A 26,948-nucleotide genomic window follows, 5' to 3' on the forward strand; every position below is an offset into this window, starting at 1 on the left:
TTCCACAAGGATGAACAATGCCAAATCTCTATTTTCTTTTTAACAATTTCCCCGCTTTCTTTTCTAATGTAAAAGATCCTCACGATCAGATGATGACATGGCGGTCCATTCCCAGCTCTTGAATGGCTCCTGTTTAATTAGCTCAGATCTCTTCTTCACTGGCCTGGATCTCCTCTGTGGGCTGAAGCCACCTTTCATTCCCCTCTATGCTCTTTTGGTGTCAGTTGCCTGCCCAAGGAATCCTCTCCTCCTCCTCCTCCTCTGTCTCATCAGCTTCACCAAAAAGCTGCACAGCACCACAAATCTCCTTATTGGGAACTTGGCAGCTGCTGACCTGATTATGTGCGTTTTCTGCGTTCCCTTGACCGCCGTGTATGCCTTTGAAAGCCAAGGCTGGCTTTTTGGAGCCTTCATGTGCTCCTTTGTCACCCTGATTCAAGGGACGACCATGTTCATGTCTGTCCTGTCACTTACAGCCATTGCCGTCGATCGATACATTGTAATTGTGCATCCCATTTGCCAAAGGGTGAGATGCAAGTGCTATATCTATATTGTGGCTGCTACTTGTCTCTTGTGGTTTCCCTACTGATCTATTTACACACCTATTACCTAGGCCTCAACAGCATTGGCCATGACATGATTGTCTGTGAAGAAATCTGGTTGCCTTGGAAGACAGAGAGACAGCTGTACTCTTGCCTGATGTCCCTCCTCTCTTACATGCCTCCACTTGCGGCCATGCTGTTCTCTTCCTGTACCATTTCTTATCATCTCCAGAAGAGAAAGATCTCAGGAGCTGTATGTCACAACCAAGAAAAGCGGGCTACAAAAAAAAAGAAAAGACCTTCCAGATCCTGGTGATTTCGGTCCTGTGTTTTGGTCTTCGTTGGCTCCCTCTCCAGTTGGTTAATTTGATTAGAGATATGGATGAAGAGTTTGCTGACCCAAATAAGCGATATGTGAATGTCATCCAAGTTTGAGGTCATGTGGCTGCCATGATTTCAGCCTGTTTCAATCCTTTCATTTATGCTTCCCTCCATGAGAAATTACCACTCCGTATTGGGAGCTATTTTTATCAGAGAAAGAAGTCAAGCCTCGTATCCCACAAGACTTCACAACTTAATACCTGTTTCACTTTGGCTGCCAGAAAGAGGAGGGGTCAACCTATTTTCCAAAGCACCAGAGGGCAGGTCAAGAAACAATGGGTGGAAACTAATCAAGGAGAGGAGCCACCTGGAATTAAGGAGAAATTTCCTAACAGTGAGGACAATTAACCAGTGGAACCACTTGCCTTCAGAAGTTGTAGGTGCTTCATCACTGGAGGTTTTTAAGGAAAAACTGGACAGTCACTTATCTGAAGTGGTATACTGCTTGAGCAGGGGGTTGGACTAGAAGACCTCCAAGGTCCCTTCCAGCTCTATTCTGATTGATTGAACATGTAACATGGCTACCTTCTCATTCCCATCTCAAAAGTGGATCCCAGCTCATCACATATAACCCTGTGATCATGACAAAAGGCATGAGAAAAGATGGGCAGCAAGAGTTTTCTTTATTTATTTTCCTGGGGAAATTAAATGAGAAATAAGTAGTTCTATCTTCTATTTTAATTCAAACTGAGTATTCGGATACATTGCATACCTGTTGATTTATGTAGTGGAACAGTGTATATTTTGAACCCCAAACATAAGTGTCAGGTTAGAATCCGCTTGTATTCAGTTGCTTTCTTCTTTCTTCTTTCTGGGTCCTTTGGTTAAGAACAATGTTAACTTCTGCCTTTGTGTTTTTTCTGGTGCCTTTGTTCACCCAAGCTGAAAGTTTGATGTGGCTGCACATGTTGCACTTTTACCCAGTATATTTTTACATTTGATGGCAGTGATTAAAATTTATAAATCAAAACTGTTTTCAAGAGTAAGTGATATACAGAGAATGATTAACATTAAAGTATTAAATAAGATAAATGCTTATGCCTACCAGATTTCTCTGTACATCCCTACTTGAAATGTGTTCACTTTTGTTTCATTGGGAATCGTTTGGAAACAGTGATATCAGCGGAGCAACATCATCAGGCAAAGTTTAGGATTCTTAATCCTGGAGCCCCCACCACATAAATAGAGTTTAAGTATTCTTCACTTGTATCATATTGTCTTAATCTCCCCCCTTTTTTAAAAAAAGCCATCTGGAATCATAGAACATGGCACTATAGAATTTCTGTTCAATGTACCCAGACTCTTTTAAAAACAAAGAAAAGATTAAAAAGTTTCTGTGGTATGTCCAGGTTAAAAAAATCAGAAAATAAAATACAAGCTGAATAGTCAAGACCTTGTTGATGATCCAAGCTCTGTAAAGGACCTTGGAATACTCATCTCTAATGATCTAAGTGCTAGAGCCCACTGTAACTACATAGCCAAAAAGGCATTAAGAGTTGTTCACCTAATTCTACGTAGCTTTTTCTCTGGTAATATCACACTACTAACTAGAGCATACAAAACATTTGCTAGACCAATACTCGAATGTAGCTCATCAGTCTGGAACCCACATTACGTATCTGATATTTGTACAGTTGAGAAAGTCCAGAAATATTTCACAAGAAGAGTTCGCCACTCCTTTACTCGTAGAATACCTTATGCCACCAGACTTGAAATTCTAGACCTAGAAAACATTGAATTACTCCGTCTTCAGTCTAATCTAAGTATGGTATATAAAATCATACATTGCAATGATTTACCTGTCAATGAATACTTCAGCTGCAACCATAACAACACAAGAGCACACAATAGATACAAACTCAAGGTTAACCGCACCAAACTTGATTGCAGGAAATACGACTTCAGCAACAGAGTGGTCAATGTCTGGAATACTCTACCTGACTCTGTGGTTTCTTCCCCAAACCCCAAAAACTTTAACCTTAGATTGTCTACTATTGACTTCACCCCTTTCCTAAGAGGTCTGTAGGGGGCTTGCATAAGTGCACCAACATGCCTACTGTCCCTGTTCTATTGTTTCTTTTATTTTTCTTATATGTACCCATTTCATGTATTCATAACTATGTATATACTTATACCTATTATCTTGTAAGCAATCGACAAATCAAAATAAAAAAATAAAAAAATAAAAGAAAGGGACAGAAAGAACAATAAACACGAGGCTGGTAAAAAGAAACAGAGAGAAAAAAAATCAAGAGGAATAAAATTGGGGTGGGGTGGGGGGGACTAATTAAACTACAGTATTAGATAAATTGAATAAGTTCCCATGAAATCTATGGAGATTCTCAGTCATCCAAGTCATGGTTGTTCTAAAGGTGCCTTTTCAAGAGGCAACTGGACTTTCTGGTTTTTCTTTGAAGACATTTTGCTTCTCATCCAAGAAGCTTCTTGAGCTCTGATTGGATGGTGGGGAATGGAAGGATTTATACCCCTTGCAGGCAGCTGGTCATTTGCATTCTTTTAGTGTAGGGATATCAATCTGGCGGCCTGTGGGTCAGATGCATCATGCACAGTCCACACCCACCCACTCCACGAATGGGAAAAAACATCATGAAATATCGCACGATGGCAACATGACGCGGTGAGTTTGACGCCCATATTTTAGTGAGCCCTCCTTTCAGAAGTTCCAAGAAAGCTCCACACCCATTTGCACCACTCAGGTAACCCTGAGGAAACAGATAAACCTCCAGGTGGCCTTAATGGCTCATTAAAAGAACGCAAATGACCAGCTGCCTGCAAGAGGTATAAATCCTTCCATTCCCCACCATCCAGTCAGAGCTAAAGAAGCTTCTTGAATGAGAAGTGAAACGCCTTCAAAGAAAAACCAGAAAGTCCAGTTGTTTCTTGAAAAACCACTTTTGGGAGTTCCCCCGAAGCCATCTTATAGAATTCCCTCAATTCTAAAGCACTGATGGTAGAAAATCCTTTCTAAATTTCCTCACACTGTATTGGATATATACAAAACATTTAAACGAACCTAACAGTAACTAACGTTAACATTTGACTTAAGAAACACAATCGTATCAGGTTAGGAAAACATGAGCAATTTTCATTAGCAACTTTTCAGATCCATTCAAAAGCAATCAGCAGAGCAATGAAAGATCTGATCCTACACACACACACACATACACAAATCTGTTTTAAAAATGAATTTATTCCAGATACTTCTCAGTTCCTCAGTAAAGGCTCTTGAGTAAAGCAACCCTTGAATAAGAAGACAGGTTTTCTTATGGATCATTAATAATTACTGATGCATAAAACGTTATGGTTATCCCATGGTCAACAATTCAGTACAGGAAGCAAATGAATGCTACGACACAAGGACAGGAGATGTGTATGTGTATAGAATCAGATTGGTCGTTTCTTTGCTGATTGCTTTTGAATGGAGCTGAAAAGATGCTAATGATAATTGAACATTTTACAGAATATGAAATCTACTTCATAAATGTAGTAACTTGAATGTTCCTCAGGTTTAATCATTGAATCCAACCATTTACAGAACTTCAGATTCACACATTCACAGCAGGTGCCTTAATCTTTGTCCAGTCTGAAAAGTGTGACAATACGCCTGTTCAGTTGTGTTTTTTTCTCCTAAACATCTCTAGCTCCCTCAGTCACTTATAATATCACGAACAGACCCTTGATCATCTCCATTGTTCTAACTTATATCTATTCTAGTTTGTTCTGGTTCCCAGAATTGGACTCAGAACTCAAAGGAGGTTTGACTTAGAAGAAATTATGAAGCTGTATGATAGACAATCCTTCAAGGTGATCGAATTTAAACATCAAACCTCTTTTTCTTTCAATTAAAGAATCCAAGATGAAACATTTTCAATTACCCCAAGGAAATGTTGTTTCAAAACTCCTTGCCTATTCTGGGTATAGGTATGGTGAACCCTGAAATGGCCATCCGTAAGCGAGCCATCCCGGGGCTGCCATTCGGGGAGGGGAGGACCCATCATTGCTGCGTGAGCAGTTGGTTGGGAATCAGAGAGCCTACAATCAGCTGAGAAGCAGACCCAGCCGAAACAGCTGAGCATCGGCAACCAGGGGCAGGTGAGTATGCGAAGATTTTGCTGGACTAAATGTGGGTGGACACCCGAGGGTGGGGATGCCAGGGGGTGGGATAAACACACATACTTAAGGGTGAAGGGATAAACTGCAGTTAGTGCTGACTCTGTTTTGCTTCTTTGCTCGTTGGTCACTTTGTGCCGGGTTTCAAGCTTTCAAGGATAAACGCTTCTAATTGAAGTGTGTTGTCTGAGGTTTCTTGATGCCAAACTACAGAATGTGATAGGTCTCCTGTTCCACTGTGAGCAAGCAAAAGAAGTGGGCCTCCTATACAGGGAGGGGGGGAATAAGATATCCCCTGAAAATATGCCCTAGTGCTTATTCTGGGCCCCAAAAGAGAATAAGACTGCATCTTATTTTGGGGAAAACATGAGTACATAGCACTAGAGGCCGGGGAAAATGGTGCCATCTAGTGGCTATCTGGATTTATGAATTCAGATACGGTAGCCCTAACCTATTTTATCATGACAAGCTACAATCAGTGGTGGGATTGAGCTGGTTCTCACCTGTTCATCTAAACAGTTAGTTAATTATTTATGCAGTTCGGAGAACTGACTAAAATAAAGTGCAAGAGAGGGGTTTTTTCTCTCTCTCTCTCCTCCTTCAGTTAATAGCTCTGGGCAGTTAGCCAAGAACCACTTAACAGTTACAGCTGCAATGCAGTCTATATATGCTGAACCAAGTCAAGAAACAACAGAAACTGACAGGATTAGGGTAGCGAAACGCATCAATCACCCATCTAGGGATGGGATTAACCTCTTCCCTTCAGGAAGGATAAGATTGCAAACGTTTCCATTATAAAGAGTATTAAGTAACACTTCTATGATCAACTGATACTCTCTGGAGTTCCCCAAGACCTTCTATAGCTGCTGCAGTGTTGGCTACTTCTTGTTTCTTCCTGGGGGAAAAGATACAGGAGGGGACAATGATGCAGCTTGATCACACAGGCCAATTTAATGCATGTGTGATCCAGCCAGCTGTATTGCTTCTGCTGTGAAGCACCCAATTTAGAACATAGAGAATACAGAATAATAGAGTTGGAAGGGTTAATGGCTTTTGGCAGCATGCCCAGGCTTTCAATTAGCATGAATAGCTGCTCTTAGTTTCCCTCTCAGCTGCTGCGATTGCTTTGGGGTTGACCTTTTTAAAAAGGAGAATGGCTGTTTTAAGTTTTCTGCATTGTTTTAGTGGTTCCTGGCATTGTCCTTTTGGGGGGTACTTCCCTCACTCTTTTTGAAAGCCTCTAGTGATGAAACAACCACAACTTCTGAAGACAAGCTATTGCATTGATTGATTAGTCTTACCCTTAGGAAATTTCTCCTTAGTCCTAGGTTGATTCTCTCTTTGGTTAGTTTCCATCCATAGAAGACCTCCAAGGTCCTTTCCAACTCTGTTATTCTATTCTAAATATTGAAAGAGTGTTATTTTATTGTGAGTTGGACTAAGGAGAAATTTCCTAAGGGTGAGACTAATCAAGTTGGCCATGCCCACCCAGTCACATGACCACCCACCCATGCCCATCCAGCTATTAGGGGAGAGAACTGGTTGTTAAATTATTTGAATCCCACCACTGGCTACAATAGCTAGATTCATGCAAACCATATTTGTGTGTAATATGCCAATCCAGATAAACTGTGTTTTGGTGTGTCCTCTTATAAAATGAAACTTCATCATAAAAGACAAAACTGAGTTCACATATTATGCTAAACCAAAATATAATCTATTTGGTTTGGGTTAAAGACAGAATGTGTTCCAAGCTATAATTGTTTATAAATAATTTGTGTGAATTCAGAAATTTAGAACTTTCCCCACAAGTCATGACTAACATGAGACTGAAAAAGAGAAGAGGGGGAGAAGGAAAGGAGGAGAAAGAGTATTAAAATACTGCAATTTCAAAATATTTTTTATGATTTCCAAAGATCACAGCCAAGATTTAGTTTTCAAAAATGGAAACAAATAATATATGAATTTCACAGGGAGCACAAATTGTTAGCACAGAGTTTAGTATTTAGCATTTTCATGTGCAAGTGGCAGAGATTTTAATATTTAATAAAAGCATAGCCGCACAACATAATTTTCACATGGTTAAACATTATTTGTAATAGGAAGATAATGAATACTATTGCTTATTTTCTGGTCTAAAAACCTCATTAGAAATTGGTGACCCTGAGTAGTTAATTAAATAAACTAAAAGCATACTACAAAAGAACATGGCTATTAATCATTTGATTAAAAGATCTGGGCCCCATTATAACAGCCAATTTCTTTATATTTAAGTATAAACTGCCTATGAGATGCAGGATCAGATTTTGCATTTAGCAAAATTAGTCAGAAAAATAATACCATAGTACTAATTAGTCTTAAAAGTGCATGTGATAAGTGAAAGACTACAATGTTGTGTAAGGATATCTCAGTGCAAACTATACTCCCATGTGCTATGCCTCGATTTTGCCAAGTAAACCTTTCTGGGAAAATCATTTTTCAAATTAGGAATCAGTTGATTGCTTTCCATTGATTTGGGCTGACTCTTTCAGCTAGAATGCTATTTTTACTTCTACAAACCATAATTATTTTTGGTTCTCTAATTGCAAGGAAAGCAGTAGACAGATAGCTCAGGGATTGCTCAGCTCAGTTTAGCTGGTCCTTGTTTAACAACCATAATTGAGGCTAGCAACTCTGTTAAGCAATGCCGTTGTTACATGAGATGCCACATTGCGATTTTACTGAGGGCTTCTTCATTGACTCTGCTTGTCAGACGCTGGCTGTGAAGTGTGCAAGTGGTGATCACATGACTACAGGACCCTACCAGGGGTGGGCTTCAAAATTTTTAGCAATGGGTTTTCTGCTTGGTTGCTGGGTGGCTGTGACCATAGTGGGTGTGGCCTAGTCAGCCTCCTGCACCACCGCGGAGGTGGGCGTTCTTGCACTCCCTGGGCTCCGGAGGCTTTCCTCGAGCCACCGGGAGGGCGAAAACAGCCACTCCTGGCTCCAGAGGCTCTCTGGAATCCGGAAACAAGCCAATTTCCAGCCTTCCCAGCCTTCCAAGAGGCCCGTTTTTCACCCTCCCCAAGCTTCCGCACGCTCCCTGCACTTACCTGCATTCAAAATGGGCTGTGTGGGGACTCCTGGGAGGGGTGAGGTGGGCGGGGTCAGCCAGGAGTGGGATTTGGGGGTTCTCTGAACTGCAGAATCTTAGCTAGGGGCTCTCCCGAACCCCTGCAACCCCCCAGCAGCCTACCCCTGGACCCTGCATGGTTTATTTATTCATTTATTAAATTTGTTTGCTGCCCATTTCACTGCAAGATGACTGTGTAAATGCCTACTACTTGTAAAAGCACCTGAATCTTGATTATGTGGCTCTTCAACTGCCATAAGTGTGAGGATAAGTCATAAAGTTACTTTTCTAGTGCCATTGTAACTTGAAATGATCACTAAATAGGGTAGCAAAGATTTACCTGTTTCTGCATCAGGCTCCTGAGAATCAGCCATTGTTTGGGAATGAACAACTTCTTCTTTTTTTAATTTAGAACCAGCCCAGACCTGTCAGATTTCATCCACCTGTAAGCCAAGGAAAAGAATACATGGCTTAATACTAAGTAACTAATAAATAACTGCAGTTATAATTTAAGTTGCTCCTGTCTTACGCTTGCGATGGCTTGACTATAAGCTGGTTTAAGAAAATCATGGGCTTTGGGGGCTGTTTGAGGGTGAGATCAAACTCCTACTTGGAGAAATGGTGAAAGTGCAACAGTACAATTTTATTTGTTTTTAAAAGCACAAATAGCATTGATACAGTTATTAAGACAGAGTACAACTAATATTTGGCATAGTGCATTACTTTTGGCATCTATCAGGATTCCTGCATTATCTGTTTTTAATTTTTTTAAAGCTTAATTTAAAAAAAGAAAAAGCCGGCATGTTGCAAAGCAAATATCAAAAGCTGCTGTCAGTTTTATGTACAAGGTTATTAATTTCATGATTAAAACAGACATATTTGCTGTCATTACCAATGAGATCATATGCATGGGATGAAATAATTGTGGCTTATGTGTGTAGGAGAGGGCCCAAATTATAAATTTGTATCAGAACAAATTATCCACGGGTCCTATAATTGATTAACTGATTACATGCCATCAAGTCTTGTTGACTCTTAGGGATCACACAAATTTTCTCCATGTCCTGTAATAAGCAGAGTTATTAACAGTGTGTGCATTTGAAGAATTGCATTTATTGCACTATTTCTATTTCCTTTCCAAACATTGCAGGCATTGATAGAGGAATATAAACAATATATTATAGTGATGTATAGTGATAACCTAACGGGTCTATATCAAACTTCAGTGCCTGTTATAAGGGGATGATGGGAAACATAATTCATCACAAGTGAAGGATGCTTGTTTGGGAAGTACTAAACTGAATTTCAACTAGGGTAACGGGAAAAAAAAAAGGCCGATAGCAGTTGTCAATTTTAATGAACGACAACATATTTGATTGGATTCTGGAGCTCCATTCAGATGAAAACTTCCAGTTGGTGTGTGCATGTTTGTGTATGAAAATTATAGCCTGCATACAATAACATGATTCTGAATAATTAAAAGCTAAGCCTCGGCAGCCAAAACGAAGCTGGACATTTCTCGGTATAAAAATAATGTTTTATTCTCCGTGCTGAAGGCTATCATTTGGCTGCCTTTTTTTCTGGTAAGTACATGATGGAAATGTTTGGCAGCAAGTGTCACATTCAGCTTCTTTAGGCTATGCGCTAAAGGTAGGCTTGAGAGCATAGGCAACATTTGATGCAACTGCAGAGCACATGTGGTACTCTCCAGAGCTATATCAGGTCCCATAATTCCCAGGCTAGTGTTCAATCTTCACCATTACTTTCAGCAACAACATTTTCTTCCTAATTGGCAGATCCAAGTTCAAAAGAAATGGTAAAATCCACCAGAAACCCTTAGGGGGAGCAGAAATTGATACATACCCAGAGGAAAGTCCTATTAAAGACAAAGTGAGAACTCCTCAGGCATCAGGAACAAGCCAGGTCTGTTGCTCTCCATTTTGTTGCATTGCTTTCTGTTAAGCCAGAGATAAATAACTCTTTGCTGCTTTTTTTTTAAAGTACAGAATGATTACTGCTGCACATTGACAAGGTCTATGAATTAGGGATCCAGATAAAGAAAAGAGTAAAATATTTGAGGATCTGGCTCCGAGCGAAATGTTCCACAATCGAGGTAGATAACTATGATAAATCGATAGCTCAGATACAGAAAAACTTAGATTGATGGGTAAATGTACAACTTTCACTGATGGGAAGGATAGCGACTGTAAAAACAAATGTGCTACCAAAACTAGTATACCTATTCCAAACTGTGCCAGTCAAACTAGGAAAGAAATTCTTCAAAGACCTTAATAAAAAAAAATTGCCAAATTTATCTGGCAGAAGAAAAAAGCCAGAATAAAATGGAAATTAATGCAGGACAATAGAAGTTAGGGAGGCTTGGCCCTCCTAGACTTTGAGTTATACTACCAAGTTGCAGTTAGTACCTGGATTAAGGATTGGGTCAATCTGGCAGACAAGAGAATACTGACAATAGAAGGCTTTGATTTACAGCTTGTCTGGCATGCATTCCTTTGGGATGGGAAAAATAGATGTCACAACTACTTTCAAAGACACTGGGTAAGAATTGTTATATGTATGGGGGGGAAAAATCAAAAGGAACCACTATGTGAAAATACCTCTCTGGCTATTCCCAATGGAGGCACTAATATATCCCAATGCTATGGATTTGAACAAAACAATAAAATACAAAGAACTTATAACTGATGAAAGTGAGCTAAAACACAGATCCAATTAAAACTATAAGGAATTGAAATAGGATGGTGGCCCTACATTCAAATTCAAACAAGACATAAAAAAAAGATAAGGAACAATTTGGATTTTTTTTACCACATTTCAGGAACTAGATAAACTATTACAAGGAGGTGAAAAAAAGGATGATTACTGACAAGGTCTGTAGAGTTGTAATTGCAGGAATATTCCTATCTCGGGTGGCAAACCTCAGATAAAGAATGTTTCCAAGCAAATACAACTCAGGCAAACAAAGTCACTAATCTAAAGGAGGATTAGAGAGAGGAAGTAAACATATGTTAGACTTTAACTAGAGATAATTAATTGTGTTATGCTAAACAGTAATAAAAGTTAAGCAGTAACCAAAGTTAACCAATGTTGGAGGATAATTAAAATGTGTATAAATGAAAGACTAGACTCCAATAAAGTTCATCATGATTCAGTTGATCATGATCAAACAACTTGACTGCCTCGTCATTACAACAAAGGTCCAAAAAGAAATAATCCTGGCCAAGAACACTGCTTTCTTTTTTGATGAAATCACAGCCTGTGTCATGGTGGGCTTTGTTACTTTTTTGCTTTAATGACATAGAATAACAGAGTAACAGTTGGAGGGGAACTTGCAGGTCTCTTGGTCTAACCCCTTGCTCAAGCAGGAGACCCTACACCAGTGTTGGCAAACCTTTTCGGCACAGAGTGCCGAAATGGGAGCATGATGCATGGGGGAAGCACCAGAAACCAGAAGAGCAGCTCCCGGTGCGCATGCATGCTGGGAAGCTGAGCTTCCAGTTTCTGGCATGGGCATGTGCACCAGCTGGCTAGTCTTTGCACGCTCATGCACACCAGAAACCAGAAGACCGGGTGACCAGTGTGCATGAGCGTGCCGGAACCTGGAAGAGCAACAGGTGATGGCTGGCGTGCTGGAAGAGATGGCTCTGCATGCCACTTCTGGCACGCGTGTTATAGGTTCACCATCATGGCCCTATACCATTTCAGAACAAATGGCTGTCCAATCTCTTCTTAGTAGCCTCCAGTGATGAAAGTACCCACAATGTCTGAGACAAGCTGTTCCACTGGTTAATTGTTCTCACTGTTAGGAAGTTTCTCCTTAATTCTAGGTTGCTTCTCTCCTTGATTAGTTTCCCTCCATTGTTTCTTGTCTTGCCTTCTGGGGCTTTGGAAAATAGGTTGGCCCCCTCTTCTTTGTGGCAGCCTCTCAAATATTGCAACCCTGCAATCATGTCATCCCTAGCCCTTATTTTCATTAAACTCGACATACCCAATTCCTCAACCATTCTTTTTGTTTTAGCCTCCACTTCCCTAATCATCTTTGTTGCTCTTCTCTGCACTCTTTCCAAAGTCTCAACGTCTTTTTAATAATGTGGTGACCAAAACTGGATGCAGTAAATGGCACTAAAGTCACATTGGAAGTCATCTTGGCAGCAGCTTTGTTTGTTGCACATACTTATTTCCTGTTCTCATGGCAGGCTGGATTGTGAGTTAGTCCAAGGGGAAAAGTAAACGATATGATGCAGAAGATCTGCCCCAGAGGTGAATATGTGAAGGCTTCAAGAAGGCTTCTACAGATATGTGAGCATAAATGGCAATTTGTAACCTGCCAGCAAAAACCTATCCCATAGCCAGTCACAACAGATGATGCCCCTGATCACCTTGGCTTATCTTGAAAAAAGCTTAGTAAGATCAAATCTGGATGCTATTTGGAAGAGGATCCACCAGGAAATTTCAGGTTTTAGGTCAGCTTGGGAAGTTATAAAAGCCTATCCAAAGAAAGGCAAGGGTTAACCATTTCCATATTGTTTCAAGTGATGTTATTTGGATTCATAACAATTGGTTCTTAGACAAGTAAGGCATAGAAAAAACTGAGAAGTAGAAAGTGGGACTGAGAGGACCAACATGTTGAGACATCTCCTCTTCCTCCTCCTCCTCCTCCTCCTCCTCCTGCTCCTCCTCCTTCTTCTCTTTTTTTTAATTTTTAATAAATTTTATTGAGTATAAACATTAAAAACATTGAACGTAGTGGTCTTCTTTAACCTACATTTCAGTCAAATCATTTTACATTTAAATTTAAATTTACATTTAAATTTACATTTACATTTAAATTTACATTTACATTTAAAAAATATAAACATTTATATACATACATACATACAATGTATACATGTATATATACATACATGTTCTGTCTCACCTGTGACCACGAGGTGAGAGTCCAAGTTTCCAAAGGAATATAAATAAACAGACAGGACCAGGAATGACAGAGTTAAATTCCTTTGACTGGAGAAGTCCTTGGCAGTCTTCCAAAAGCTGCCTGCCAAGTCCGATAACAGACCACAAATCAAGGCAAATGGCGCACAGAGAATTTGTCAAAGCTTCTATCCCAAATAAACAAGTTGTCCTGAACAAGGATTCAGAGCTAACATGCCCCCTTTTATTTCCTGAGGGGCGTATCAGTCTCTCATCTCAGTCCCTGATTTGACATTTCCGTTTACATTGCATTTCACATCTATGTCTACGTCTTTGCCTTGCATCAAACCAACATGCCTCAGTCAGAGGCTCCGCTACGCTCACCTGATTATCTGCCGACACCTGAGGCACAACCAGGGAGGAAGGTCCTGGGGAGGAAGATGATTCTGAATCCTCCAGCAAAGCAGGCTCAAACCTCAGAGCCAAATCCTCCTCTTCCTCCTGGCTCGAGTCTGTGTCTTCCAGCAAAGCAGGCTCAAATCTCGAGGCCAAATCCCTCTCTTCTTCATTGCTTAAGTCTGTATCTTCTAACAAGGCAGGCTCAGACCTCTGAGTCACAACACATACATATACATATATACATTTAAGCTTTGCACCTTTTTAGTTCTTTTTCTTATTCCTCAGGTATGAGGTCTCTCACCTCTTTCCTATTTCATCTTAAGTTCTTATTTCAATTTTGTGAACTCCCTTTCATGTCCCTCCCATAATAGAATTTATTCCATACTTTATAGTATTCTGATTTATCTTCTTCCTTCAATTCTAGTGTCAATCTATCCATTTCGGTGCATTGAAAAATCTTATCAATCATAGCATCTCCACTAGGGATTTCATTTGTTTTCCAGTTTTGGGCGAATATCATTCTTGCTGCTGTGATTATGTGTACAAATAGATAGGTACAAATAGATAGCTTTACTAAAGTTCTCTTCCATTATTCTGTTGGAAGAACATTTCTGATATATAACTAATTTTTAACCCCATCATTCCCTCTAGCCATAACCAAATTCTGTACCAAAACTCCTGAGTTTTTTTTTACATGTCCACCATACATAATAGTAACTGTCCCGTTCTTTCAAGCATTTCCAACAGTTGGGTGATTGGTTTCCATACATTTTGGCTGGTCTAGCTGGCGGGAAAAAGACACGTCCTTCTTTAGTGCATGGGGGTCATCCTTCCTCCTGTTTGACTCCCCATTTTACTGGGAGGAGATTAACTTCTGGACTGGCATCATCAGGCATCTTTGTGAGAGTGGTGTTCTTTCACCTTTCTGTATGTCTTGTCCTGTTTGCCATATTTCACTTAAGGTAAGAAAAGAGATGTTCTGGGCTTGGGGAGGGGGGAATAACATCAACTGTGAACCAGACAGAACTGACTAAATAAATACCTCAGATTATTCATTTATGAGTTGTCTGCCTTTTTATCCTCAACATAAATTGTATATCGCAATGAAAGGAAATGATCAGAGTTTTTATCCATTATTTCTGAAAAGGTCTATGTCATGAAAGGCTACCACAGACTAAATTTTTTTAGGCGTTTACTGAATGATGTCAGCAGAACCCAAATCAAGCCATCAGGATGGGCTTTTCAGTTGACTATTTAGGGTTGGTATGACTGAAGGAATTTTCAGCTCATTTGAGGGAGTTTTTTTCAAATTCTCTCTCCCTCCTCTTATGATAAGACAGCCAACCCCCATTATATTATGTGTTATTTAGGGCAAATTGTGCACTCTAATCATTATTGCTGATTAGGGGGAACTAATTTTGTATTATCATTTCCCCCCTCCTTTTTTGCAATTTTAAGACAGCCTTTTTCGGCACAATCACAAGAGAAGTTTCTAAGATGTAGTGGAAGAGAATGTTGTGGTCTCCCAATGATTCACTCTCACAGAGCTTATCAAGGCCATTCACAAGAAAAAAGTCAAAATGTGGGTTTGATTGCAGGCTTGACCTGATGGTTCATCCCTGGCAGAATGAATCAAAACAGACCTTATTTGACGGCTAAAAGTAGAATCAGAAGCAGATGACATGTCTGAAAATAATCCTGTCAACAACCTGCATTTAGCTGCTAACATCTTGTCCTTCCCTTAAAAGCATTTAAGGGCATGTTTTTCATGTGGAACAGAGAAAATTTGCTTTCCTAGGATTCATTTTTAATGCCAAGATAAAGAAGCACCTCCAACTTATGTGACAAATCCTAAAGAAATTTAAAGCAGATTTACTGCTCTATGTGGTAAACCTTTACCTCTCAGGACCCAGACTGTCCAAAGAGGATGACAAAGGAAAGTAGAGGATGTTTTGCCTGCTCTGGTATGCTGCCATCATGAGCAAGTAAAACAGTGGTGGGATTCAAATTTCTTTTTACTACCGGTTCTGTGGGCGTGGCTTGGTGGGCATGGGTGGGTGATTATGTGACTGGGTGGGAGTGACTGGGTGGTCATGTGATTGGGTAGGCATGGCCAACTTGACATCACTCACGTCAAGGGGCACCTTGCCTGGCCTTTCCTCGCCTCAAAGGCCTCAACGAGATACAATTTCCCTGTCTATTTATTTATTACTACTGAACATCCAAAATACACTATTTAATCCTATGTATATATTCCATATGTGTACATACATATTACATACAATAGAGTGTGTATAGGCACACAAAAAGATACAGGGTTTTCTAAAACTATACACATGCAACCTCACTTACTGCATTTAGAAAAACACACACCAGAGTCCACTTTCTGCCACAAATTTAATATAATTTCTGTACATTAGAATATTACACATGCCTTCAGATGTTCTTCCCTAGCCTGTACATGACTATCAAATTGCGTGGTATTTGCTGGTTCTTTGAACTACTGAAAATTTCTGATACCGGCTTGCCTGAACCAGTCCAAACCAGCTGAATGCCACCTCTGAAGTAACATGAAGAGAGAATAGCAACCTGCTGCAAGCACAATACAAAACATTTTGTTTTTTTTAGAAGGTTCCCTGGACTAGGGCCTTTAGCACTAACTACATGGCTTGCTCATTCTCTTCCCATCTAAGTGGATTCAAGAACTGCTTAGGAGAGAATACTTCATGGAAACATAGACTTAGAAAGATATGGCAAGATTGTCAGGTTTGCTTGAAGATAATGCTGAAGACAAGAATGTTACTTAAATACAGCAATGAAGTCTAGAATAAGAGGGAAGTGGGTTGGCCCAATGTTGTATAAAGATTTCCCTCCCCCAAAGATTTCATTGATTGATTGATTGGTTGGTTGGTTGGTTGGTTGATTCATTGATTCATTCTTTCAATTCTGTATCAGAGATACAAGGTTTGATTCTGTTTTGTGGTAGGAGAGGTTGCCTAAGACTGAGCATTTTTCATGCCAAAGCTCTGGAACTGGCACTTGGGGGAGTTCCAATCTGTCCCTTGTCTTTATTTTTTTGGGTGTCATCCAGTACAAGTAATTCTTAGTTTCAAAGAGCATTTGGGATCCCTTGAATTGTTGATGTAAAATTTTGGTGTTCTTCCAGGAAATCTGTATCAGTTATTTTTATTGCTGCTTCTGAACCAGCTTGAGCTGGTCAGTTATTCGCAAGATCTCTTTAGAACTGTGCAAACAGCAACATTATTGCAAATTGATTTTTCTTCTTCTACATAAAAAGAGACTCATTACACAGATACAACTCAAATTACTCACTATTTGAAAATATCTACGGATAACATTGCCACCCACATTTTCTCTGGGATGATTCCAGACTGACAAGCCACAAAAGCATCTGCAGAAATAATTGCAGGGGAGGAGGATGATGTTAAGGCTATGAAATATTTATTAAGTTTTGCTTTTGTTTTCTAAATTTCTATAATGCCATTATATCAAAAATAGATCTGGAACAACTCCTGGCTGAAACAACAAGGACATACAATTTAAAAATAACAATAATATAAATTATGGCTGTGATTTCAGATATTATTCTGTTATTCTCTATCCCATATGAAGTAACATCCCTCTATAATGGCTTGTAAGAAAGACTTTGAGAAACAGGGCAAAGAGATGTTATCTGGGAAATGGTCAGATAAGAGACGGCATAGTTCACAGCTGTGCAATGGGTGGAGAAAGAATATTTGTTCCTGAGCATACGATGAGATCCCAACAAATACAGAATAGTTAAGTAGCAGAACAAAACATAGATGGGTTTAGCTCCGCTACTAGTGAATATTAACAGAAAATCATTACATTTATCACGGTTGTTCTACCAGATATTGTTGAGTCAATACAGAGTAAAGGTTGTTCATAAAATACACATGTGTAAAAGTTACAATGTATCATAAATATAAATACATTAAAACAATCAATAGCCAGTCAAATATATAATTATATGAGGGTAAATTGTATCAATGACAAAACACTTAAGAGAACAAAATAAAACAATACCTACAATTAATGTAACTGCATAACGTAATGTAACATAAAGACAAAACATAAGGTAACATAACATAAAAATATAACATAACATGACAACACCAATATAAATAATTCCAAGTAAAACAAATTAACTGAAAACTCTTTGGAAAAGTCCTATCTTCAGTAGCTTCCCAAACATTAAAAATGACAGAGCAATTGGTAACTTTAAGAGAAGGACATTCCATGAGGCCAAAATAGCAACTGAGAAAGGGGGCCTTCCTATCCGCCAATTTGTCTATTAGAAGTAAAAGTAGATTTATTAAGAAATATGTAGAAGAAAGTCTCATTTCTCCCTAAATTATATGTTAAAGAGAAGGAACTAAATTTCCATCTAGCTGCCATTGACCAATCTGCTGTTTACAGAGAAGAGGCAGCATACAGAGAGAGGCTCAAATCATCAATATCTAGACAGCACTCACTCTGTGGTCTACAACCAGCTCATGAGAGATTAAAATACAGGACAAGCTTCCTTAGGTTGATGGAAGATTTCGAAGAATTTGACAGCAGAGTGGACTTAGGGAAAGCTACAAAGAACCAACAATGGATGGAACCCACGGAGGAGCTGGTACCTGAGTCTGGCAGAGAGCTGGGAAGTATGGAAATCTTTGTATAGAGTAAGACTATGCACTGGTACAACAAGATTCAGAGACACTCTGAACAAATGGGGCTATTAGGTGGCTTCTGCCCTTTGCAATTGTGCTGACATGCAGATAACAATACATATGTATACCTGCCCTTTGTGTCCTAATCAGTTTACACTTGAGGATTTCATGACAGCATGACAGAATGCAGAATTAATGTTGCTAATTTCTGGCAAAATAAAATACAAGATATTTTAAGTATGTATTTTATATTTTCTATTGTATAGCATGCCTCATTTTAATTGTGATGTTTCTGACATGCATAAACAAACTAGATGGTCCAGAACTGTAATCCTCAGCTCCTCTTCCCATTAGCTAAGCTGGCTGGATCTGATGAGAGAGACTTCCTAGTCATGCTTGGCACACACCATCTGGTTATTTCATTGGGTTCTCTCATACGACACTTTCTGAGTGGTTTATATGAGCATGCAAATCCTCTCCTTATTCCAGCCCTGTATTGTAAGTAAGGAATTTCAGCTAGGAAACATTGTTTAAAGCCTCGGGCCTTGAGCATTGGATGTCCACCATAACTTTTTAGCGTGCTGGGCAAACTATCAGAAAATCAGTACAGTTTAAACAAGGATGAAATGCAATTTTCAGGGATAAGGCATGCTTAAGTATCCTAGTGTAGTATAGAAACACATAAAGAAGAAGCAAGGCATAAGCTAATGATCAGTTCCCAGAGAAATTTTTACTTCTTCTTTGAGGTCTATGAAATGCGTAACTGGGTGGCATGCTGATAAAATTACATTAGTGGGTACCTTAACATTTTGTGGGGTTTTTTTTAACCCCAGTAGCCAAGTGTCATAATAGCTACTGTTCAGGGGTGGGATTCTACCAGTTCGCACCTATTTGGTAGAACCGGTTGTTAACATTCTAAGCAGTTTGGAGAACCGGTTGTTAGAAGAAATTACTGGCCTAATCCTGTAAGGAAGGCAGGAAGGAAACATTCTGGTGTTGCTTACAGAAACTGCCTCTCCATTAACCCTTATTACATTCTTGGCAGGACTAGACTTCCTGTCTCAGGAATGTCTCTGGAGTTTTTTTCCCCTCCTTTGCTGGTACTTTGCTTTGGTGGTACTTTGTGTGGAGTCACTGTTAGGAATATAAGTCACCTAACAGGTATTTGGGTTAGAAATATATAAGCCAGGATAGACATTTTAGTACTATGTCTTTAAGAGATTGCAAAAACTGCAATTGGGTGTGGTTTTTCAAAGGGCCATAAGATGGAGCCAGAAACCTGGGTTGTTTAGTCTTAGTCTCAGAAGAGAGTATGTCTTAGTGAGTATCTCTGTTTCCTTCTTTTGGAAAGTATTGCCGTTCCTCCATTTCTTCTAATTGATTGATATTACTGGATTTGATATAAGTCTGATACTGAACTGTTTTTGACACTGGAATTTGATATTTGGATTATCCCTGGATTGAAAAACTGACTGATTTACCTGTGAATGACTTTTGGACTGCTTATTTTGAACTTTGCTTAAACCTTTATTGAAAGTAAAACCCTACATTTACTGTACAGTGTATCTGTATGCTGTATGTGTATTATTCAAACACTACTGTCTATACATCTCCCTGTATGCGTTCATTCTCCTAACAGGGGATTACCTCAACAGTGACCATTCAAAGTTACAGTGGCATTGAAAAATGTGACTTATGACCGTTTTTCACACTTACAACTGTTGCAGCATCCCCACAATCATGAGAGGCCAGGCTAAGAGATGTGTGCCTTGAAGTGAGTGATGTTGAGTTGGCCACGCCCAGCCAATAACATGACCATCAAGCCATGTCCACCCAGTCACATGACCATCGAGCCACGCCCACCTCCTAAGCCACACCCACAAAACCGGTTGTTAAATAATTTGAATCTCATCCCTGCTACTGTTCAATGAAACATATAGGCTTTGATATATATCTTCCTATCAAATATACTGAAAAATGTCTGTGCATCCTAATTTAGAGTTGATTTTAATCTTTTTTGGTCCCCCACACGCACCAGATTTTGAGTTGGAGATTTTTCAGATTTTCTTTAAGCATCAGATGCATCAAAAGCCTCTTGAATTCTTTGTTGGTAATTGCCAATTCCATGGAAACAGGAAATATGGTTCTTAGCAATGCCTGGTATTCATGTCTAATATGATTGGTAATGTTAATGGAGATTTAGCTACCAGAGACTTTTTTCCCCCAGTTATTAAATATCCCTCCAGGCTGTGGCTTAGATAGCACAAAACAAGAAGTCCAAAGGCCAAATGTCTGCTCCCAATAATGGAGGATGCAGCCCAGGTGACTGCATGAGAGAACAAGATAGGATAAGGAATGTGCATGTGAGGCAACCTTCAGTTGAACCACAATCCTTTTCTGTATTATTTGCTTAGGTTTCAGAGGCAATCTTTTGTCCTCACTGCGCATTACCCTGTGTGTACTTCAACATGCAGCTAAACCCTCCTATCCTTTAATAAGCCAGCCGGTAAATGTAAATCTTGATACTTTATTAAAGAACAGGATAAAGTGAAACTGTGATGCTATGTATGGTATATAGATTTTTTGTACGGACAAACATGTGTCACTGACTAAGCTTCTAGAGCAGTGGTTCCCAAACTTTTTCGGTCCACTGCCCCCTTGGTGCTACAAACTCATCCTTGGTGCTCCCCACCTAGGGGTGGGATTCAAATTTCTGTGGGTGTGGCCTAATTTGAGGGTGTGGTTTGCTGGTCACATGACTGGGTGGGTGTGGCTTGCTGGTCATGTGACTGGGTGGGTGTGGCCAGGTGACTGGCAAACCAAATACAAGTAGTCCTGACTTAATGACCAGTTGTTTAGCAAGTGTTCTAATTTATGACTGGCCTCCCCAGAACTACTTAACCAGTTTTTGGAGTTTTGACAGCTTTAGATCAGGGGTCTAAATCCCACCCCTGCCTGTGTGTGCGAGAGAGAGGGAGAGAGAGAGGTTGGATCAGATCTCTCTCTCTCTCTCTCTCTCTCTCTCTCTCTCTCTCTCTCTCTCTCTTTCTCTCCCACCAACACCAGAAAGCCACCATCAGTCAAAATTCATATTAGTGGTCTCCGGAATTTAAAATTATGAGTTTGGTGGTCCCTGAGGTCCAAAAGTTTGGCGACCTCTGATCCAGAGGGATGAGCCTGAGAGAGGGAAAGAGAGAGAGAAAAGAAAGAGAGAAAGAGAGGAAGAAAATGAAGAGAAAAGGGAAAGAAAGAAAAAGGGACAAAGAAAGAAGGGGGATGGAAGGAAGGGACAGAAAGAAAAAGAAATAAAAAAGGAGGGAGGGGGGGAGAAAGATAATTAGATATCTATTCTAATCCAATCACCTGCTCCAGCAGGGTTAGAAGGGAGTGTGTATGTGTGTGTGTGTGTTCTCCTTGTAATTTATCAGTACATTTTGGTTTTGCCTTCTTCAGAATTGGCACATTGGGGAAAAGTAATTTTTAGGGTGGAGATCTGGTCCAATGGATCCTGTTTAAAACCTCAACAAAATGTGAGAACTTCCTGATAGTCTTGACCATGTTTCATACACAAAATAATAGAAGCCAAAGAGATTTCAATGTGCTGGCAAAGATGTTTCAATGTGGAAAAGGGCCTCAGTCTAAACTAGGCCTCATTCAATCTGATGCATTAGGTCTCTCTCTTTCTCTCTCTCTCCCTCCCTCCTTCCCTCCCTCTGTCTCAGACTGGCTTTGCTCTACTTTCCCGATGTGCCTGCGGGGCCGGCGCTTCGAACATGGATGGAGAGAGAGAGAGAGAGAGAGAGAGAGAGAGAGAGAGGTAGGCAGGAAGGCAGGCAGGCAAAAAGACAGACCTTTTGAATGGATGGACGGACAGACAGATTGCAACAGTGGCGGCACTTTGGGAAAGCTGTAGGTCGTAGGTCCTGGTCAGCTGGAAGGTTTTCTCTCCACAGAGGGGTTACAGGTATGCAGGTCTTGGCGTGCTCAAGTCTTTTCCTGTGTAAGATTGAGAGTATCTTGTCGACGTTTCGATGAGGTCCCACTTGCCATCTTCAGGCTGATGCTTTCGGCTTCGTGCTTGTGCAAGCAAAGTGTGATGGGGGCTGCCGTCTCTCTATAAATACTGGTGGGGAGGTTGGCTGTTGTTGACAGACCAACAGGAGAATAAATGCACGCATCGCAGAATGCAGTCAGAAAAGAAGAAAATACTTCCTCCCTTTTCCAGCACCTTAAAGCCACAGGACATGAAATTAATTTTGAGGGAACCAAATTAATCTCTAATACTGAACACTTCAACAAGAGAATAATCAGGGAAGCCATCAAAATAGAGAAACACCCCCATAACATGAATAAACAGGATGATACCTCCTGCCTACCAGACATCTGGAAACTAGCCCTTATGCATAAATGAGTCCCAGCCACAAACACCAACACCGAATCCAAAACAACACATGATACCACCACTAATCTCCCTCACTAGACTCAAACCCAAACGCACCCCATAGACGAAAGGCAACCACCGTCCAGAAACCTGACCATGGCTGCATACCAACTGCTACACACCCTGACCCCCAAACCAAGCAAACTGACACATGCCATGAACATATAGCCAGGCCTCAAACTCAGAGCCAAACCAAAACCCGGAACATTACACCACAGCCACCCGCTCAGGATATCACATCACAGAACTCAGGAGGTTACACCACAAAACCTCAGAATGTTACAACACAGCCAATGACCCAGGAGATTACAGCACAAGACTCAGGATGTCACAACAATAGAACTCAGAAGGTCATCACACAGCCCATTACCCAGGTCATTACAACACAGGAGGCTGATCGACACACAGCCAATACCTCAGCCACACATGTTCTTATGAAAAGCCAGCTAATCTGCAAACATCAACTCCATCAACCAATCAAGAAATGACAACAAAGCCAATCTCCCCACCAGTATTTATAGAGAGATGGTAGCTCTGATCACGCTTTGCTTGCATAAGCACAAAGCCAAAAGCACCAGCCTGAAGATGGCAAGTGGACCTCGTCAAAACGTCGCCAAGACACTCTCAATCTTACATGGAAAAAGACCTGCATACCTGTACCCGTGAAAATCTATAAAAATTATATATATATGGTATTCAGCTTTGTTCGGGTATTTTCCCACGTCATTAGAGTTGTGCTTTTAAAGTTGTAGCAACGTTTCGGCAGAATCTCATCTGCCATCATCAGGCTCCTGTATTGTGTTTGTCAGATGAACACAATACAGAAGCCTGATGATGGCAGATGAGATTCTGCCCAAACGTTGCTACCACTTTAAAAGCACAACTATAATGACGTGGGAAAATACCCAAACAAAGCTGAATACCATACATGTAAGTACCCGCGATAACTTAAGAAAACACACACACACACACACACACACACATATATACCCAGAAAAAGGCAATGTTTGGCGAGTGAGTCATACTTAAAAAGGGAGGGCAGGAGCAATGCCTTTTCAATAGAGGTGTTTATCACTCATGTTTTATCCTGATTACACTTAATGTAATAAAATAATGCAAATACTTCCCCCCTTCCAGGCAGGAGGATCTTTGAGCATAATAATGTATTGTCTGAATGCTAGAAGTACATATTGTCCAGAACCATCTTTCCTAATATTGGGAAATAGAAAGCAGATGTATTATTATTATATTCAGATAGGATCTGGTATTAGTAACCTCCTGTTGCTATAGAAACCAATAGGATGGAGGTGGGGGGAGAGGAACAGGCAAGTAGATATGAAAGGTCTGTTTGAATGCTAATGCTGTACCAGAGGGTTGTGCTTTCTCTGCATAAACCTTGGCATTCTCTCTTTAGTTGGCATGCTCAAACTTTTAAGGGAAAAAGGAAGACCCCCAAGCCCAGGGGAATGTATTAAGCCTCTCCTCTCCAACAGTGTTTCTCAACCATGGCAATTTGAGGAGGTGTGGATTTCAACTCCCAGAGTAATGGATGCCACCAAAGGTCTTTCTGAATTCTCCTCTGGAAAAAAAGAGAGGACTTGAGATCATCCAGAGGGCTCCTTACAGATATTTCCTGTGTCAGTGAGTAGCGGTCTACGGTGGATTTCAGAGCTCCGGGAGACATGTAGAAACAGCTTTTTTCAAGCTATGATCAGAGTCTTTCATAAGGACACTGGGATCGTCCATCTACCCTTTTAATCACTTTTTATTGGAATTGGCTTGTAAATTGCTTTTTGGACATTAAAAAGCTTCAGGTCAAGTTATACTGTTTGTAACAAATTGGCAAGAACTCTGCAGCAGACAAGGAATCAGAAACAGAGTTCCCTGCCCTTTGCATACTTCATATACTTGTTACGTTTAGCAAACTAGAACTGGTCTCTTGTGAATACTTGTAAAACAGGAAGTCACTGTGATCATTTCATTCCCTGGTGTTTCTGTGCATAAATTCTGTGTACTTGAATAAAGACATGGCACTGTGAGACAGCAGAAGTTTTGCTGCACTGAAACTTCATAACCATACCAAGCACTCACCAGAATCCAAATTAAATGTGTCCGTTTATTTTTCTGCACATCATTTTTTTACTTGGTGTGGGGAAAGTCCCAAAGCACATTCTGATATATCAGAAGTTTACATCAGTAGGTAAAAGACTGCTATGCTGTAGTTCTTTAAACACCAGATATATTGGGAGAAGCATAACAATAAATATGTGCCTTATGTTTAAACCAATGCCTCCTGGCTTATGAAAGCTTCTTGCGAAGTGAAATGTGACTACGTTCTAGCAGTGATCGATGGGAGAAGGGCAATACCCCAGCTTTTTAAGGAGGTTGTGATCCACTCCTTTCTTAAGAGACCATTGCTAGACTCCGCCCTATTGGATAATTTTCATCCTGTCTCCAATCTTCCCTTTCTGGAGAAGGTTCTTGAGAAGATGATTGCACTGCAGTTCTTAAGGTTTCTGGGTGAAACCTTGTCCTGTCAGAGCTGAGGTCTGGATATGGCATGGAAATAGCATTGGTCACTACTTTTTGATGATCCCTGACAGGAGCAGGATGGAGATAGCATATCCATCCTTGCTCTACTTGTCGGGTCCTGCAGGTCCCATATTTTCTCTGCTTCATACACATGAGATCATTCAACACCATGGGCTGTGTTATGTCCTGAGGACTCTAGGAGTTCTCACTCAGGTCCACTCACTTTGTGTGGGCGTTCTTCCCCCTTTCCTCATTGGTTGGTTCTCTCCAGCAGCCAGCTATAAAGCAGGCTGCGGGGTCCAACCAGTTGCTGATTGCTGCGAGCCAGTTCCAGGCGTGGCAAGCACGGTCAGCCCTTTATTGTTATAATAAAGTATTGTTGCACTCATGCTCTGGTTCATCCTCTCATTGCTCAAACTTAACAGGCTGAGATATCACCAATATACTGATGACACCCAGTTGTTTGTCTCCACACGTGGGTGAGTTAAACGATGCTTGGAGGCTGTTAAGGGCTGGATGGGGAGCAACAAACTAAAACCAAACCCTAGCAAATCAGAATGGTTCTGGGTTTGGGACTCTGGTCAATGGAAAATTGTCATCACTGATTTTCAGTGGGGTCACACTGCCCCAGAAAGACCTGGTACATAATCTGGGGTTCTCCTGCACTCACAACTGGTGGCTGTTATGGATAGAAGGGTCTTTGTGCAACTGCAGATTGTGTGTCTGATATGCCCTTTCTTAGATCTGCTCAACAATCCTTTCTTAGAGCAACACACACACACACACACACACACCCTAGTCACCACTGTCTTGACGGCTGCAAGGCACTATACCGGGGGCTCTCCTCGAAAAGTGTTGTTGTTGGAAGAAATGTATCTGGGTTCAGTTCCAAGTGGGAAGAAAGACACTGGAAACATGAAGACTGCTTGGAAGGATGGTTTTAATGGTGGACAGGACCACAGTGAGGTCCTGGGCAAAACAGAGCACGTAAGTAAGAGAGGGAGAGAGATTTATAACCTTTATTGGGCTTTGAACTTGCTTCCTGTTCCTATGGCAAGAAATATATCCTGATTGGTTGTCAGTCTCCCACAGGGCCATGCAGGGGTAGCTTGGTTGAATCTTGCTGGGTGATGTAATCTTCCCAGGTGCCATGTGGTGAGATGGCTAGAGGGCTAATCCTATCATGTCCTGAGGGCCATATCTTAATCCCATCACCCTGGAGCTCAAGGGGGGGGGGGGCAGGGAGCTGCAGGAAGCTTTTTTGTCTTTAAAAACATTCTCATCCAAGGAAATATAATATTCTGTTTTTTTAATATTTCCTAGAGTATTTCATTCTTCTAGGAGAGAGGTGGGTGCTAACTTTTTACAGTGTCTTGAAGCTTCAATTGATTCAAAATGCAGTAACCCACAAGGTTCTTTGCAAATCTAGATTTATACATGTCTTCTCTTTTGCAGGAGCTGCATTGACTACTGATTTTCTTCCGGGTTCAATTTCAAGGTGCGGATTATCGCCTGCACATGGCCTGGGGTCAGGTGATTTGAAAGACCATATTTTCCTAATTATATCTACCCAAGCCACCCAAGTGGGCGGGTATGTTACGGCTCCACTCTCTTAAAGGAGGTTCATCTGGTGGGACCAAGAAGATGGTCTTCTTTGTGGTGGCTCCTTCCCTGTGGAACATCATTTCTATGGAAATGATGCCCACTACCTTGACATTATTTCAAAAAGCCCTAAAGGCATGGATGTGACCTATAGGCCAAGGAACCCAGGGTAA

General features: G+C 40.6%; 1 pseudogene; it reads left to right on the plus strand.

Annotated features, from left to right (window-relative positions):
• The first annotated feature begins 97 nt into the window (after positions 1-97).
• On the plus strand, positions 98-13,791 carry LOC113438630 (prolactin-releasing peptide receptor-like; annotated as a pseudogene).
• Positions 13,792-26,948: the final 13,157 nt, after the last annotated feature.

Source organism: Pseudonaja textilis, chromosome 1 (assembly GCF_049901715.1).
Source record: "Pseudonaja textilis isolate UNSWEBS1 chromosome 1, rPseTex1.2, whole genome shotgun sequence".
In the NCBI taxonomy this organism is placed as follows: Eukaryota; Metazoa; Chordata; class Lepidosauria; order Squamata; family Elapidae; genus Pseudonaja; species Pseudonaja textilis.